Consider the following 4,646-nt stretch of genomic DNA (forward strand, 5'->3'; position numbering starts at 1 on the left):
TCTAATTTGATTATTGGGAGGATTTTCATGCTTGCTTTAGCATTTATTACCACAGTATCAATTCAGACCATTTTGCTGTTTAATCCATTAGCATTTTGTATTTTGATGGAAATAGATTTTAAAAAAAGGTTTTTTTCTCTCAGCCTCTTCTTCTCCTTTTAGGAGCAGCTATAATAGAAACCAGGTAAACTTATGTTTATGAAAAGTTTTTTAAATTATTTTTTATACTTGTGCTCTTGTCATGGATTAATTTTATTATAACATAATTAGGCTGGAGAGATAGTACAGTGGGTGAGGTGCTTGCCTTGCATGCAGTTGACTCTGGTTCAAAATTTACCATTCCATGTGGTATTTTGAGCACTGTCAGGAGTAATCACTACATGCATAACCAAGAGAAAGCCCCAAGCATCACTGGGTATGAACCCAAAATAGCAAAAACAAAAATAGTTTTTACATTTGTTTTGTTTGTTTTAATTTGGGGGCCACCCCTGTGTGTACTTTGGGCTTATGCCAGGCTCTGTTTTCAGTGATCTTTCCTAGCAGAGCTCAGGAATGATGCTGTTTCAGGGATCAACTATGGGTCAGCGGCATGCAAATCAAGACTATATTATATCTCCAGCAGCCAACCTATTCACCTATTACACTCACTTCAAATATATATATATATTTAGAAATATATATATAGAAATTTCCTAAAAAATTTTTGGATACAATAAAGGATAGGGAAAAAGGTTTAAGACATGGTCATTAATTTTAAAAATCTTCTGATTTTAGGTGAGGATATGAACTTTAAAAAGCATTTTATAAAATATATTGAACAGCATCAAAACAATAATTCATGAAAGAATGACATAGGGCTGGTCATACCACAAAATTAATTAATACAATGATCATACAACTGCAAGCTCTGAATGTTAATACTGTCAACTTGAAAAATGGTATTGGGCTGCTTCCACATATAATATCATGTATTGTTTCTTCTTATGATACTCTTTTAGCAACCATTCTTATCAGTTTGTCTCTGTTAATCTAACTTGAAAGATTATTGCCTCATGTTTTATGGTAAATACGTCTTTCTGAGTTCATGCATGTGGCCAGAAAGTCAACTGCTGGTAGAGGGGTGGTGCTACAGCTGAAGAGCCAGGAGAGAAAAGAAAATTTTAAATATGGGGTGAAATTTTGAACCCTCACTATGGTAGGTGATGAAAAAATGCAGCCTACCACTAATTCTGGGAAACTGTGGAAGCATATGGTTCAATTATTCCACCTAAGAGATGAGCGACTGGAATATTTATAAACAACCTCTCCTCACCAATCAATCATTTGTTGAGGACTATTCCTGGAAAGTGTTAATTCTCTGGTATCTATAACCTTCATGCAGGGAGGCAGAGGGTCTCTGGCAGTGCCAGGGATAAGTAAGAAATCAGTTCTACAAGTCCAAGTGGGTTCTCTCAGAGGCCACATCTACCACCCTTGTGAAATACTGTCTATTTCACTTGCTGTGGAATTCTCTCTCACAATAGTATTTGAAATTTTGTTGCTTTGATTATCATGAGTGAGAATGATTTATTGGTCATTGGTAATATATATTATATTTTTTGAACCCAGATAATGTTTTCTGAAATTTCAAAAGAGGAGCTGCATTTCTTAAATAGAACTATGTAGACTGTTATTTTTCAGTTTTTGAGCCATACTTGGTGGTAATGAGGGATAACCTGGCTCTGTCCCCAGGAATTACTTGTGGTGAAGCTTGGCAGATACTTTGGAATGATGGGGATTGAACCTAGGTCAGCAGTGTGCAAGACATACACCCTACCCAATGTATTCCAGCCTTAGACTTTTTTTAATGAGTTTTGATAAGTTGTGATTTTAAAGGCACTTATTTGTTTTTCTGGTTTTTCAAATTTAACAACATAAAATTTTATCTTTGATATCCATGTTTATGCTAAAGAATATCTTTTATGTTTTTCAACAGTATATTTGACAGATCTGGTATAGAGATAATTTCACTATCATCCAGACCACCTCAAGATTAAAGATTAGCCATTTATATATATATATATATATATATATATATATATATATATACACACACACACACACACATATATATATATATATATATATATATATATCTTGAGAAAGCAAAGATAGGTTTCAAAGTGAATTTCTGACTTGACTAACCTAAAACTCAACTAGAAATAACTTTGTAAGTCTTGGTAAAAAGAAAAGTAAAAATGAGGGTTAGAGTCTCTAATCCAGCAGTTAAGATGCTATCTTTCCATGCAGCCAACTGGGTTCAATCCCCAGCACAAAATATGGTCCTTTGAGTCACATCAGGATTGGTTCTTGAATGCAGACCCCAAGAGGAAACCCTGAGCTCTGCTTCAGGGAATGACTCAAAAGACAAAAAAAAAAAAAAAGATAATAAATGTTTTAAATCAAAAGAAATAAATTTATACATAAAACATACTTAAAGAGAGGATTTTGGTTTGTTTGTTTTTTTCTTTAGTTACCATAAATCTCAAAGTTATTCATGCTTGGGTTTCAGGCATACCCTTAAAGAGAATTTTTAAAAATCTGTAAGAAAAAATGTATGAATTGAATGTAAAGTATCTTCGTTGTGCCTAATGCTATGTATATTCTGATGGGGATGGGGCAGGAGAAGGAACAGAGAAAGTAAGTTCTGTGATATAGAATACACCAGACTTATAAACAGCCCTTCTGTATGGCTCTTTGGGGCTTTTTGTTTATATTTTGTTTTGATGTTTTTTTGGCTTACATAAAGCCAAACTGTTAAGATATTCTGGGAAAATAAAAATGCTAGTTACTTTTCAATGAAATTCTCTCACACAATTAACTTCCACCTACCTTGAAGAAAAGACACAGTTAGAAGTATACAAAAAGTTAAGGGAAGCTCAAGAGCACAACAACTCTGATATAACATCAAAGCAAGCAATTTTGTTTTGTTTTGTTTTTTCGGCCACACCCATTTGATGCTCAGGGGTTACTCCTGGCTAAGAGCTCAGAAATTGCCCCTGGCTTGGGGGGACCATATGGGACGCTGGGGGATCGAACCGTGGTCCTTCCTTGGCTAGCGCTTGCAAGACAGACACCTTATCTCTAGCGCCACCTCACCGGCCCCAAAGCAAGCGATTTTGATTGGCACAGTCAGATTGGCAAATGTAGATAAACTAGGGAGGATGAGAAGTAAACTGTTGATATTGTGGAGGGAATTGTCACACAGTATGACTGTAACTCAATCATGAACAGCTTTATCTGTGGGGGAGGGGAGGAGAATCTGTAGTACGAACAACCTTGTAACCAGAGAGTTTACATTTTAAAAATATTAAAAATATAGGTGAACCCATAAGAAAAGAGTTTTGTATTCCAGAAAAAAGATAGAGGGAGAAAGAGCCAAGCTTATAGGGGGGGGGGGAGAAAACTAGAAATAATTGCCACAAAATTAGGAAAAATGAAAAGTGATGATAGAGTGATAATAGCAGAGCAAAGAAAGAGTTGGTCCCTCCCTCAACCCAATTTGAATATTGGTCTTCAAGATGGAGGGCTGAGGGTGATCATTCACTTTCTGAGTGCCATTTAAGTAAGTTTTTTTTAATAAAGCAATGCATGTTAATACAGAACTATACATAGTCAGAAAGTGTGAATAATTACTTTCCAATAAATGCCACATATGAACAGTTATGGGACTAAGTAGTCAAGTAATTTTGAAAATGTTTCTGTCAAAAAAAAGAGGAGGAAGTTCCAAACTATAGTTTTCCTAATCAAGACTGGAGAAGGATGATGAGCAGTTATGATAGAACCAGGCCTAACCCCAATGATAAAGGACATCACAACCCCAATTACACTCCCTCTTCCTTAAAACTGCTATTTAAAGTCCTGTGTGGTTTTTGTTTGATTGGTTGGTTTTTGGTTTTAGGGATTGCCTTTTGGGCAGAGAGGAAGCTGTTCAGTGGTGCTTAGGACTTACTTCCGGCTCTGTACTCAGGGATCACTCCCAATAGGGTAAGCTGTAGTGCAAGAAAAATACACTACCCATTATATTATCTATCTGGGTCCCTATGAAGTTTTATATATAAAGAGATAGAATTACTTTCTGGAACCTTGTATCAGCTAAAGTGCTTTACCAATCTCTCTAGTGAAAGAAAATGAAAACAGCAATCTAAGAGGACTCGATATACTTGTGTTCTTAAGTTTGCAAGGAACAATGAGGTGATAGCTATCCTGGGACACTGAGCTTGGTGAACCTCTGATCTTTCACTGTCTTCAAAGACCCTGCACACTCAAGTGATTTCTTTAAGTCTCAAATATACCAGGCTTACTTTCAGTTCTTTGATTCTATTAAAAATTCTGACCCTAAAAATTATTGTCCCCCCAACTCTGCACCATAAAGAGTTTTTGAAAGATTCCTTGATTTTAAGGGGTAAACATACTTTTTCTTAGACACTTGCAATATCTTCAATGAAAATCTTGATGTTCTGTTGTTTGTTTTAAGTGGAAGGAAGGTAGTAGGCTCACAAAAGGGCATGCCATCTCTTCAATAAAAATAAAAATCTGCGTGCTACTGCAGAGTAAATTCCCTATCTCAAAAGAGTACTCAAATTCCAGGAGCTTAGGAAGCTATG

The sequence above is a fragment of the Suncus etruscus genome, chromosome 3 (assembly GCF_024139225.1).
Source record: "Suncus etruscus isolate mSunEtr1 chromosome 3, mSunEtr1.pri.cur, whole genome shotgun sequence".
Classification (NCBI taxonomy): Eukaryota; Metazoa; Chordata; class Mammalia; order Eulipotyphla; family Soricidae; genus Suncus; species Suncus etruscus.